This window comes from Carcharodon carcharias, chromosome 15 (assembly GCF_017639515.1).
Source record: "Carcharodon carcharias isolate sCarCar2 chromosome 15, sCarCar2.pri, whole genome shotgun sequence".
Taxonomy (NCBI): Eukaryota; Metazoa; Chordata; class Chondrichthyes; order Lamniformes; family Lamnidae; genus Carcharodon; species Carcharodon carcharias.
This window is the reverse complement of record NC_054481.1, coordinates 26698858-26712692: the sequence shown is the minus strand read 5'-3', so window position 1 is coordinate 26712692 and position 13835 is coordinate 26698858. Positions and strand designations below refer to the sequence as shown.

Genomic DNA, 13835 nt, shown 5'->3' with positions numbered 1-13835 from the left:
TAGCTTTAAATAATCTCCAAAGCTCGATCACCAAAGTGAATGAATAAGCAAAACAAAAACAGAATTACCTGGAAAAACTCAGCAGGTCTGGCAGCATCGGCGGAGAAGAAAAGAGTTGACGTTTCGAGTCCTCATGACCCTTCGACAGAACTCGAGAATGGAGTGCAGTAAGTTCAGAGAGAGACAGGTTAGAATGGGTGAGAGGAGCAGAGAAATTGAGATGACTAATGTCGCACCGACAGTTCTCAATGAAAAGATCGAGAGAAGGTAAGAATCCAGAGGGAGGGGTCCAGGTGGAGGGAGAATATTGGAGATAGGTAAAAGGATCCGTTGAACTGGGAGAGGACTCCTGCCCAAAGAAGTGAGCCCGGAGACGAAGACGGCGGAAGAAGAGTTCAGTATCATGCCGAGCCCGAAATTCATTGAGGTGAGGGCGTAAGGTTATGAAACTAAGTCCTTTGCTGAGCACTGAACGTTCAGCATCGGAGAGGGGAAGGTCAGGGGGTATAGTGAATACACAGCTGGGGTTGGGATTGGAAGAAAGGGTGGGGATGGAGGGACAGGCAGGGGTGGTGTTGATGAGTTGTTGGAGCTTGCGTTCCTTAGCACTTGAGAGAAAGAGAAAAAGTTTCTTGTTGAGGCGTCGGATGAGCCGAAGGATAAAATGAAACTGGGGGCACGCGCAGCTTTGAAAAAGGGGTACAGCGGTGCTGCTGGAGGGAGAGGTCGAGTGTGTTCATATGGCGGCGCATGGCACTGAGTGTGGATTTCAGAATGTGACGGGAACAGCAGTCCGAGAAACGTTTTATGTCCCGGAGATACCTGTAATCCTGGGTGGGTTCGAAACATGAGGGGTGGAATTTCAGTTGAAATCCACGTGGGGTAAGTCGGAGACGGAGACAGTCACTGAGAAAGGAGATATGGCTGTGAAAGCGGGTTTTAGTAAACACCTTGTCAAACACTAGGAGGGAAATGGAAAGCAAGGAAGGTGAGCAAGACAACAGAGAGATACGGAAATCTTGTCGCAGAGAGGAACAGAACTTCTTCAAGGAGGTAGGCATTTCTTGAAGAGCAGTGGCAATCAATTAAACACATAGTTCTGTCGAAGGGTCATGAGGACTCGAAACGTCAACTCTTTTCTTCTCCGCCGATGCTGCCAGAACTGCTGAGTTTTTCCAGGTAATTCTGTTTATGTTTTGGATTTCCAGCATCCGCAGTTTTTTTGTTTTTATTTATGAATGAATAAGCAGTTAATCTGTTATTGGTAGTAACGTTTGAGGGAAGAATGTTGGCCAGGACACTGGAAGAATTTGTTACAACTGTACAAGGCACTGGAGACTGCACCTAGAGTGCTGCATACAGTTCTGGTTCTTTTAATAAAGGAGGGATTTCCTTGCTTTGGAGGTAGCTCAGAGTGGGTTCACGAGGTTGACTTCTGGGATGAAGGGGTTGTCTTATGAGGAAAGGTTGAACAGGCTGGGCCTATACTCATTGGAGTTTAGAAGAATGAGAGGTGATCTTATTGAAATGTGCAAGATTCTCATCACCACTTTCTTAAGGACAATAAGGATTGGGCAATAAATGCTGGCCTAGCCAGCGACACCCTCACCCGAGAATGAATTAAAAAAAACTGAAGGGGTTTGACAGAGTAGATGCTGAGAGGATGTTTCCCCTCGTGGGGGAACCTAGAACCGGGGGCAGTTTCAAAATAAGAGGTCTCCCAATTAAGACAGAGATGAAGAGGAATTTCCTCTTTCAGAGGGTTATGAATCTTTGGAATTCTCCAACCCGGAGAGCTGTAGCTGCTGTGTCATTGCATATAGTCAAGGCTGAGATAGACATATTCTTGAACTATAGGGGAATAAAGGATTATGAGGGCAGACATGAATATAGGGTTGAAACCAAGATCAGATCAGCCACAATCTTACTGAAAGGTGGAGCAGACTCGAAGGGTGTATGACCTACTCCTGCTCATATTTCTTATGTTCTTAACTTACCCCCTCTCTCTTCTTCCACAAGTGCCAGGGATGAGTCCACCTCAGCTGCAGAATAGGTCTCAGTTTAACACCTCATCTGACAATGCTGCACTCCCACAGCATTGCACTGGGCAGTGTCGAGTCAGGCTGTGTAGGGATCTCAATGTAGAATTGCTTGGCACAAGGAGCTGGGCCAGGTCAAGAGGGAAGGCAGGTGGTGGTGCAGGCAACGTGTGTACGGGACTTAGACTAGGAGAGGATTTGCCTGCAGAGTGTTGGCTCAGTTAAGGGTAACTGAAAGCTGGACATGCAGGTTCCAGTGAGATCCTGTATCTTGGCTCAGCGGAACACCTTTGAATGGGAAAATTAGATACAAATATAAGACATGGATTGTAGCTGCATATGGGTTGAACTGAGAATTTTAAGTCCATACTGAACATAATGAAACTGATTCTAAACATAGCCTGTCCACTGTGACTCTTAGAACTGCTTTGAATTAATAGGTTACATCAGAGGCTGCATTAAAAGATTGTTGCTTGGTTGCAGATGCAGTAATTACAAACAGGTTACACCCTGGGCTGAAATATTTTTCAGAACCAATCCATTCTAATTGTGTTGCTGAACTATACAAATCAGGGTAGAACCAGGTCTGATCTTCAGCGTATGCTGAATTAAATGGCCTAAGCCAAGGGCAATAGTGTCAATGTTATGATCGGTTTCAGTGACCTCGGACTTGGGAAGTGGGAGAAAAGAAACAACCAGGACTCCTGCTCCTGATCGCTATCCTGTCACAGGTGTCCGGGCAGTACAAATTCAGACTGCCTCTAAACATCAAACATGGTGCCCAGCTAATAAGGAATAAAAAGGCTTGTATTTATATGGCACCTTTCATGACCTCACAGCCTATGAAGTACTCTTTTGAAGCGTAGTCACTGTTGTGATGCAGGAAACAATTTGCACACAGCAAGATCCCACAAATAGCAATGTGATAACGACCAGATAATCTGTTTTAATGATATTGTTTGAGAGATAAATATTGGCCAGGACACCAGGGAGAAAAGGCCCCTGCTCTTTGAATTAATGGCTGAGAGATCTCTAACATCCAACTAGGAAGGCAGAGGGGCCCTCAGTTTTACATCTCATCCGAAAGATGGCACCTCCAACACTGCACTGGGAGTGTCAGCCTAGGTTATCATGCTTGGGTCTCTGCACTGGGACTTAATCCTACAACCTTCCGACTCAGAGGAGAGAGTGCTACCCACTAAAGTGCACTGAGAGATTTGAGCCCATTCCTATATTGTGCAATCAGAAATAGAGCCCCTCCTAATCTGGTTATCTATTTCATTGCTGTTTGTGGGAGTTTGCCGTGTACAAAATTGCTACAATGTTTACACTACAACAGTGACTGCATTCCAAAACATAAAGAATTAGCTGTGAAGCACTTTGGGATGTTTGCGAAAGGTACAATATAAATGCAAGCTCTTCCTTTCAAACTAAAGCAGACCAAGGAGGCAAAGATTTGGCACAATTGGAAAAATGAATACATCTCCATGCAATTAATAACACACTTGCATTTATATAGCACCTTTAACATTGAAAAAATGTCCCAAGGCACTTCACAGGAGCGATCATCTGGCAAAAACGTACATTACCATAACATAGATCACTCTGGGGCACGCACGAACAAGTTCAAGGTTAACAGGGGCACCATTAAGCATGTTCAAAAGTACCAGGGCTAGTCACAAACAACCTGAAGGTGTTAAGAACAAGAACAACCTGCTTATCTGGACAAGTTCAAAACTGCTTCTTCAAAAGAGCCCAGCTCAGCTATTAAATCATACATATTTATCGAAAACAAGTAATTCACAAAAGGTTCTTTTCATAAAACAAAATTAAAAAGCACTTCTTAAAACAACCTTTCTCCAAGTTGTGTTTTTGTTTGTAGGCCTCGCTTGGTACGAGGCTAAATTTGGAAACCCAAACCCAGCTGCTGCTGTGTGCGCCCTAGTTGGAAATATGAGACTCTTACAGCAACAATATATTAGTTTTAAAATGTAAAATTATATATAAATAAAACGGAACATCTTACTGACACACACACAAAGAAACCCAACAGCAAAATATACTAGGCCCCATGCTTCCAGCGGGCTAAATTTATCAGCTCTCCCAGTGACGATGTCTGTTGCCTGGGACACGGCCTCCAGATGGATCAGTCAGAAAGCTGAGGCCTAGAACGCTACACAAACCAATCACACCATTCCCACATTAAAAGCTTCAATAACGTATGATTTTTTTTTTTACAATAAATTAAAATATTTAAAGGAAAAATACCGTTTTTTGTTTGTTTGTCACTGGATGTGTAGTCTAAATTCCCGCAGCATTTCCCTTCCTCAGTACTGGAAGGTGTTTGTGGAACTCTATAGCACCACATACTGGTTAGGGGCACATTTTTGTTTCTCAAAAGACTTGTTCACATATATATACATATATAAATATATATATATATAAAAATCCCTGTTTTTAAAATTGGTTTTGTTTTTGGAAATAAAAAATTGTTTGAAAATTGTACAAAAATAAAAGTGCTTCAGTTTCCCTTCAAGTGCATTCCCCCAATGAAGTAAAGACTGACATATATACGTATACTGCACCTTTCACAACCTCCCAAAGCAACAAATTTACATTTCCACAGCAGCTTTGACAACGTCAGAATCTCCAAAAAGAGCTTTAAAGTCAATGAGTTTCTATGGAAGTTTAGTCACTGCTGTAATTTAGGAAATGAAACAGCCAATTTGCACACAGCAGGCTCCCACAAACAACAATATGATAATGACTAGATAATCTGTTTTTGTGATTTTGGTTGAGGGATAAATATTGACCAGGATGGGGAGAACTCCCCTGCTCTTTTTTGAAATAGTGGCCATGGGATCACTTACATCCACCTGAGAGAGCAGATTTAACATTTCATTTAAAAGATAGCACCTTTGATATGCAATCACCAAGGCTTGTTCGAAAGCACCTTCTAAAACCACAACCACTACCACCTAGAAGGACTAAGGCAGCAAATAGGTGGGAACAGCACCACCTGGAAGTTCCCCTCCAAGTCACTCACCATCCTGACTTGGAAATATATCAGCCGTTCCTTCATTGTCACTGGTTCAAAATCCTGGAACTCCCTTCCTAAAGGCAACTTGGGTGTACCTACACCACATGGACTGCAGCGGTTCAAGAAGGCAGCTCATCACCACCTTCTCAAGGGCAACTAGGGATGGGCAGTAAATGCTAGCCCAGCAGGCAAAGCCCACATCCTGTGAATGAAAAAAATACTCAGATTATTAGCCTGGAAGGAGCTGGGGTAAGACTTGAACCCATGCTCTTTGGACTCAGTGCAAAGAGCACAATCAGCTGAGCCGAGGGTTTTACCTAGAGTGAAGAGGAGGTCCTATGGCTCATTATTGCAGCTTTATTATCCTGCCTCCTTTGTTTCTCTCGAAAGCTCTGAATTCAGTTTCCATACTGTTCCATCGATGAGCCTGCCCAATGGTGCAAAATGATTTTGTCATGACCCTAGACATTCGAGGCAGAAGCTTTTAAATTAGTAGGTGAAGGAGGGGTGTAAAACTGTCTCCATTAGATCACCACTCCCTGTACAACTGCTTTCCTTTCAATTGATTTCAGCCATCACAAAGCAAAATTGGACGGTGTTTTAGCAGGCACTGATCCAATACCACTGGTTTTATGTCCTTCTCCACCCACCGAAATGGAATGTACCACTCAAGATATTCCACAGCAGAGGGTATCGCTGGGCCTGTCCTTAGCTGATATCCACATGCATAAAGATTAGATAGATGGCAATCAGACAAAGATACTTCAGGCTGATTTCTGGCTTCAACTTTGAACAATGCTTTCACTCAATAGGTGTTAGAATAAGGATAAACTAATTACAGCGATTAAATATTAACACTGTCTTCTCCATAGCACATATCTTTAACCAATAAGAGATGTTCAAAATGGCAGATACTGCCAGTTGACATCAAACAGTGACACCTGTACAATACTCCTGGAACAAGGCAAAACAACAGCAGAGATGAAAAGTGATGAGCGAAACTGAAGAACTTGGCCGGAGGTAAATTCATTTAAATTAGAAGATTTAGTAAATAAAATTCCATTTCATGCCAATATTGCTTTCCATTGAAGACAGAAATGTTTCAAGTCAACTTTTTTTTTCAATAATGTCCACTCAAGTAGCACAATTTTAGTTTCTCTGTTGACAGTGCCATGTAAAAAAACTTCTTAATTTAAATTTTGAAAGCTGTTCCCCATATGTTGTATCAGCATCATGATTATGGTTCACATATCAAATCATGGTTATTCTTCTCCCTTCCCCAGGTTATCTTTCTTTGGATTTCGTAACTTAGCAAATATGCTTCCTGGTGGGTAAATGCTGCTTGATGTGACCAGGAAGACCTCAAGTTCAATCCCTGAGTCCACTGATCTAAGCAGTCACTGCAACTGGTCTCAATGAGCCCAGACTGAGGAAAGCGAAGATCAGTCTGATTGCAATCCAACTAATCTTGTTGGAGAACTTGATCATCTATATTATTGATCTCAAGTGATATCAACCACAAGGTTTTACTGGCAATAGTTAACTTGCTTGTGCCTGAAAAGATAGCTACATTTCAGTGAGACATTTGATACGTGACCTTGAATTTCAGATGAAGCTTCAACTTAGCCAGAGGTTTGATACCTGGACTTTCCCTCCAGTTCTTGGAATCTGTCTGGCAGTTGGATGTTTGGAGGTAACATTTTTGACAACGCGGTTATTAGACCATCTCAAACCTGGAGCCAGCACTGAGACAAAACCAAAGCACTGTGTGGATCATAAATTCATAGAGTGGTTACAGCACAGAAAGAGGCCATGAGGCTCTTGAGCCCAAGTCAGCTCGCTGCAAGAGCAATGTAACTAGTCCCACTCTCCTGCCCTTTCCCCATAGCCCTGCATTTTTTTCCCCTTTAGCTGCTTATCCAATCCCAGAGCCAATTGGAAACCTGAAATAAAAACAGAAAATGCCAGAACCACTCAGCAGGTCAGGCATCATCTGTGGAGAGAGAAACAGAGTTAACATTTTAGATCAATGTGCATTGGAAGTCATTGACCTGAAACATTAACTCTGTCATTGGGGTGTTCACTTCCTCAGCCATTCCATGGTTTGATCTTCCCCATTTTCTGAAGCATGTTTTGGTTGATATTGAGTCTTTGACTGAACTATGGTTCTGAGTGCTCAGCTGTTTGGTGCTCTGAGTTCACCTGATCCCTGAGTTTTTAGACTGAAAGTTGGGATGTTGATCTGAGTTAAAAACTTAATGCTCGAGGTAATTTTTTTTGGCTCAGCAATACAACTAAGCCCTGTTGCCTGTGAAAGGCTACTTGGATGAAGACTGGGGAGTGGTGAGAGGTACCAAATTATTGGAGTTTACAGGCAATTAAACAGGGATCTAAACTTTAGTCTTGAACTTAAAATTGCTGGAATCTCTATAAATGATAATCACAGAATGCCCATCCGTCAAACAGATCTGGACATTTTGAGTGCAGGTTTTTTTTTATCTGTAATGAGCACATAGATAGATAAAACTTACATTTCCATACCACATTTCATGACCTCACAATGTCACAAAGCACTTTTCAGCCAATTAAGTACTTTTGAAGGGTAACAGCCACTTGATGCACAGCAAGCTCCCCAAAAAAGCAAAGGGACAAATTACCAAATTGAGGAATAAATAACGATGCCTGTGAAAATTCCCCTGCTCTTCTTTGTAATAGCGGCCATGGGAAATTTAACTTCCACTTGGATGGGGGTCAGTTAGCTTAGATGGCTGGAGTGTGAAGGGGAATGATGCCAATGGTGTGTGTTCAATCCCTATATCAGCTGTAGTAGTTCATTGAGGCCTGCCTCCTTGCCTTGCCCCATGCTTGATGTGGAGTGGTGCCCCTCAAGCAATCTAAACAATTGTCTCTCTCTAACAGCGAGAGATGCCTATGGTCCGTGGTGGACTATGGCTAATTAGCTATCCTCACTTAACTACATGAGAGGGCAGATGGCGTTTTGGCTTTACATCTCATCCAAAAGACAGCACCTCTGACACTTTCGCAGTACTATACTGAGAGTGAAGGCAAAAGCAGGAGCAAAATTCCAATTGTATATTTAGGATATGTTCTATAAGTATTCAGGAAACATGAAACAACAACTTACATCTATACAGTACCTTTAACATAGTAAAACAACTTATGGCACTTCACAGAAGTGTTATAAAGTCAAAAGCCAAATACTGCAGATGCTGGAAATGTGAAACAAAAACAGAAAATGCTGGAAGAGCTCAACAGGTCTAGCAGCATCTGTGGAGAGAGAAACAGAGCTCTGAAGAAGGGTCATACGGACTCAAAACGTTAACTCTGTTTCTCCCTCCACAGGTGCTGCTGGACCTGCTGAGTTTTTCCAGCATTTTCTGTTTTTGTTATAAAGTCAAATTTGACCCTGACGCACATAAAGAAATATCAGATCAGGTCATCAGAAATGTGATCATAGAGGTAAGTTTTAAGGATCGACTTAAAGAAGGAAAGAGGTAGAAAGACAGAGAGGTTTCAGGAGGGAAATTCACAGCTTAGGGCCCAGACAGCTGTTGGCACAGCTGCCAATGGGGAGCAAAGGAAATTGGAAATGAGTCAGAGGCTAGAATTGGAGGAGGGCATTGATTTCAGAGGGTTGTAGGACTGTAGAAGGTTACAGAGATAGGGAGGGGGTAAGACCATGGAGGGATTTGAATGTAATGTTGCAAATTTTAAAATCTCATCTATGTTCCCAGTTTACGGTATTTAGATATAATCAACTAATTTTTTTTAATTATTCATTCATGGGATGTGGGTTTCACTGGCTAGGCCAGCATTTATTGCCGATCCCTAATTGCCCTTGTTCAGGGAACATTTAAGAATCAACCACATTGCTGTGGGTCTGGAGTCATATGTAGACCAGACCAGGTAAGGACAGCAGATTTCCTTCTCTAAAGGACATTCATGAACCAGATGGGTTTTTAGGACAGTCAATAATGGCTTCATGGTCATCATTAGGCTTTTAATTCCAGACTTTTATTGAATTCAAATTCCACCATCTGCCATAGCAGGATTCAAACCCAGGTCCACAAAGCATTACCCTGGGTCTCTAGAATACTAGTCCAGTGACAATACCACTATGCCACCCAATACGAAGTAATGCAGTGCTTCCCCGTCAACAACTCACCACAATAATATTAAATAGCTTGCATTGCAACATCATAGAAGGAGGCCATTCAGTCCATTGTGCCTGTGCTGGTTCTTTTAAAAAGCAATTGTTGTTGGTCCCACATCCTCACCTTTTGTCCACAAATTTCCCATCCTCAAATACCTGTCCAGCTACCTACAACATGACTTGTGGAATCAGCTTTCACCACCTTTTCAGGTCCAGTGTCCCAGATCACAACAACTCTCTGAGTGAAAATAAGTTCTCTTCTGGATCTTTTTCCAACAATTTGGAATTGATAACCTATAGATATTGACCCACTCACCAGAAGAAATATTTTTTCTGTCTTTGCTGTAACAGAACATCTCAGAGCCGCAGGAAACGCTATATGAAAACACAACAATTTGAATGGACAAGCCAACTAAAGAAGTACTCTGCACACTTCGCTATTTTTGTAACATTTATCAAGAAATGATACAATTTAGTTGCTATTAAACCTCGGGGAAACACTTGTGAAGATGCCAAGGCACGGAAATGCAACATTAAAATGATTAAGAAAAGGTGCATTTTCCAGCTACCCCCATGGTTTCCATTTTCACAAGAACATGGGCTAGGATTTTACATCCCGTGGGCAGACGCGTATCCGACCCATCCGGCTGCGAAATAGCGTGAGACGATGTCGGGCGAGCGTTCCGACATCATCGCGCACTTGCAGGATATCTCGCTCTGCGGATGCACACGGCAGTTGGAAGCACGCCCGCCGACAATTAAGTGGGCAATTAAGCCCTTTAAGGAGGCACCTGAAAGCGATTTTTCGTGACCTGTCCACTTTTATGATTGGCGGACGGGCTAACCGGCCTTTACATTTTCATCCTGCCCTCGATCCCGGGCAGGATGAAACCTCCGTGGGGAAATGAAGCAAAGGGAGACAGCTGGGGACTGCTTTTATAATGAGGAATGCTTTCAGGTGCTTGAATGTGCTGCATGGACATGTTTTGCAGCATTTTTGTTGTCTTGTTTAATCTATGGAGGTCTGCAGCTCCCTGAGGCAGCTGTCTGCCTTCAGGGAGCTCAGTGGAAGCGCTCACCAGCACCCGCAGTGATGTTGGCGCCGCCATTTTCCTGCCCACCACCCCCCCCACTGGCAGTGCTGAGCCTTTCTCAGCATGTGTTTCACGCTGGCTGGCCGTTAATCGGCCAGCCAGTGTGAAATCGCAGTCGGGAGCCGATCGCAGTCAGGGGCCCATTTCCCCTCTGCTCCTGGGTGGGCAAGTGCAAAATTCAGGCCTTGGGATAATTGCATCCTCACTCTCGAATTTGGGATTATATCATTTACTTTGGTAATAAATCATTAAACACAGCGAAACCCCACAGGTCAGCAACTCGTGTAGTGAAACAGTATCGCCTGCATAAACTTTTAAAGGCAGCAAAACAGGTGAGAAACCAGTATTGTGGTTACAGATCCTTCCATCACCTTAATTGTTTGCAAGGCAAAACCGTGCTTTGAAACAGGCTCAATGTTATTAGAGAGCACAGTATCAAATGTACCTCTGAACGAAACCTGATAAGGAGGGTCATTCTTCCATGTAAAGGTTTTAATACTGCATTTTTTTTGTGTGATGACACTAGTGTTGGCTAGTAGACTATCAATAAATGTTTCTTGCACCTCTGTTTTTTTGTGAGAAGTTTCACTTTGATTTTCTTGCAGGCATAAATATTTGCAACGACCTTGGAAGCGATGATGTATGTCAGTATATTCCACAGTTTAGTGCACACAGGGATTCCAGGTGATAGACATGTCTCTTGCCTTTCAGCTCCAATCTGCAGACTTAACCAAGGATCCTGAGAGCCTGGGTGTGATGGAAACTAGAGGCAAGCCCAGTTGGAAGCCAAAATGCTGTCACAAGGTTGATGCAGATGTACAGATAGCTCAGGGATCTATTTTTATTTTAAAAGTTTGGAAGGAATTCTCCATTCCCTGTGAAATGCTGTCTTCAAGAGAAAGGATGAATAAGGAAAACTGGAGAGATTTTTTTAAATAAAAGCTTGCACTCCTGATTGCAAAATCTGCACTTTGACTCAGAATAGCGCAAAATTAATTTTAATTAGAAATTAACTTAAAATGTTTTTTGCCATTCAGAATAATGGAGATAGATATATTATAATACATCGAATCCTGTTTAACCATCACCCCCTTTTCTTGCTGACCTACATTGGCTCCCGGTCTAGTAAAGTGTTGATTTTAAAATTCTCACCCTTGTTTTCAAATATGTCCACAGCCTCACCACCCCCCCTATCTCTATAATCTCCTCCAGCCACACAATCCTCTGAGATCTCTGTGCTCCTCCAATTCCAGCCTCTTGCGCATCCTCAATTTTCTTTGCTTCAGCTTTGGTGGCCATACCTTCAGCAGTCTGGACCCTAAGCTCTTCCTAAATCTTCAGATACAGAAGCCTGGATTTTCGCTCCCAGGTTGGGTGCACAGTGTAGGGACATTTCTTGGCTCTGCGAACCTAAGCTTGGAAAAAGAGGCTCGGGAGTTGGATTTTTGTTCCGGGAGTGGAAGGTGGGGGTGGGTGGGTGGCAGTGGTGGGCTGGATTAGAAGTTAGGCCCATCACCCGTGGAATGAGTGTGGAGGGTACTGGGGGCAGAGGGCCTGCCTCTGTGCATCGGCACTGTGTGAAAGGGCGAATGAAGGCCAATAATAAAAAAAAATTCCTCTAGCCCTCACCCCTCAACCCCACACACTCCCCATGCCCCATCTCTGCCAACCCATGCCACCTCATGCCCCTGTACCTACCTGCCACGGACCCCCATACCAACCATCACCCCTGTGCTTGCTCACCTATAGTGGCTCCTGGTCTGTACCCATGGCAAGCAATTTTTTTTAATATTCCAGGCATTTTTTTTCTCCAAAATTTAAAGGACAGGTACTTTAAATGCCTTGACAGCTTGACAGTTCCTGTCGACAGTTGCTTTTGAGAGGCCCTCTTGACAGTCTTGAAGCTCCTCCTGACAGTTCGGACAGATCCTCTTGACAGTTAATTTTGGCAGGCCTGTTGACAGTTCCAATGAACTTGACAATAATGCATTTATTCACTTTATGTGCACTTTTTTTGCCTACTTTTAACAATTCCAAAGGGCACGTGACCTACCCCAAAAGGTACCTGGCCTCCATCAAAAGTCCTGGGACCAGATCCAAAGGGGTACCTTACCTCTCCAAAGGGTAAGGATAAAGGCTATCTAAACAAATCCAAAAAGTTCAGGTCTCCTCCTACCTGGTCTAATCTGCACACTCTGGTTTTCACACATCTGGCCTACCAAAGTCCCACTTTAGTGGAGGCAGATGATGATTTAAATGGGCAGCTGTCTCTGTAAACCGTGCACGCACGAACCCTGGCCAAACTCCATTTTCGCCCCTGCAAAAATAGGAACTGCCATGTTTGGGCATGGAACTTCCGATTTCTGGGTTTGTCTGCCATTTTTGCCATGATGGGGAGGCTCTGCACAGGCCAGAGGGTGAGGGGGTTGGGGGAAGTGCGAGGCCACATAGGGATTTGAAAACAAAGATGAGAATTTTAAAATTGAGGTGTTGACAGACCAGGAACCATTGTAGGTGAGCAAGCACAGGGGTGATGCATGAATGGGACATGGTGAAAGTTAGGACTTGGGCAGCAGAGTTTTAGATGGGAACAAGGAGGGTGGAAGGTGGGAGGCCAGCCCAGAAAGGATTGGAATAGTCAAGTATCTAGGTAACAAAGGCACAGATGAGGGCTTCAGTAGTTGATGAGTTGAGTAAGGGGCAGGTATAAGAGATAACCATGACAGCAATGAGAAATGTCATAGTTGACATAATTTGACAAAGAGCCAGCCAGAAAATATAAATGTTTTCTCATCAGCAGTGTTATAAACTCTGCAGCCAGTGCATGTGCTAGGGGACAGATTAGGGAAACAAAATAATGGATCCTAACACATAACAGCAGTGCTGAAAAGGGATTTTTTTTTTTGCTTTATTCATTCATGGGATGTGGGCATCACTGGCAAGACGAGAATTTGTTGCCTATCTCTAATTGCCCTAGAACTAGAGTGGCTTTCTAGGCCATTTCAGAGGACAGGTAAGATTCAACCACGTTGCTGTGGATCTGGAGTCACATGTAGGACAGACCACGTAAAGAGGACCAATTTCCTTCCCTAAGGGATGTTAATGAACCAGATGGGTTTTTACAACAATTAGCGATAGCTTCGTGGTCACCATCACTGAAGCTAACTTTATATTCCAGGTTTATTAATTGAATTTAAATTCCACCAGCTACCATGGTGGGATTTGAACCCATATGTCTCCAGAGCAATAGCCTGGGCTCTTGGATTACTAATCCAGTGACATTACCACTACACCACCATTTTCACTCAAATGAGTTTATGAAAATCACCCATAATTCCAAGTAATATATCTTTTCAAATAATTGCCAGCAATTTGGGTTAATTACTTTTAGCAAGATAGTTAGGCAATAAGGTAAAGTACAGAACAGGCTTCATGATACTTTAAAGAACTGGAGGATAAAGCGTGATGATAATGGTTTATTCGATGAG

At 43.1% G+C, this 13835-nt stretch overlaps 1 protein-coding gene across 4 annotated transcripts in view; it reads right to left on the bottom strand.

Moving 5' to 3' along the window:
- ccz1 (CCZ1 homolog, vacuolar protein trafficking and biogenesis associated) overlaps positions 1 to 4427 on the bottom strand; it is a 50081-nt gene extending 45654 nt beyond the window's left edge. For 2 of the 4 annotated variants that reach the window (XM_041206549.1, XM_041206548.1), the window contains exon 1: positions 4308 to 4412. The gene's annotated coding sequence lies outside the window, so the exon portion shown is untranslated. Of the gene's footprint in view, positions 1 to 4307 lie in introns of all 4 variants that reach the window. The other 2 variants (XM_041206547.1, XM_041206550.1) reach the window with 2 other exon arrangements.
- Positions 4428 to 13835: the final 9408 nt, after the last annotated feature.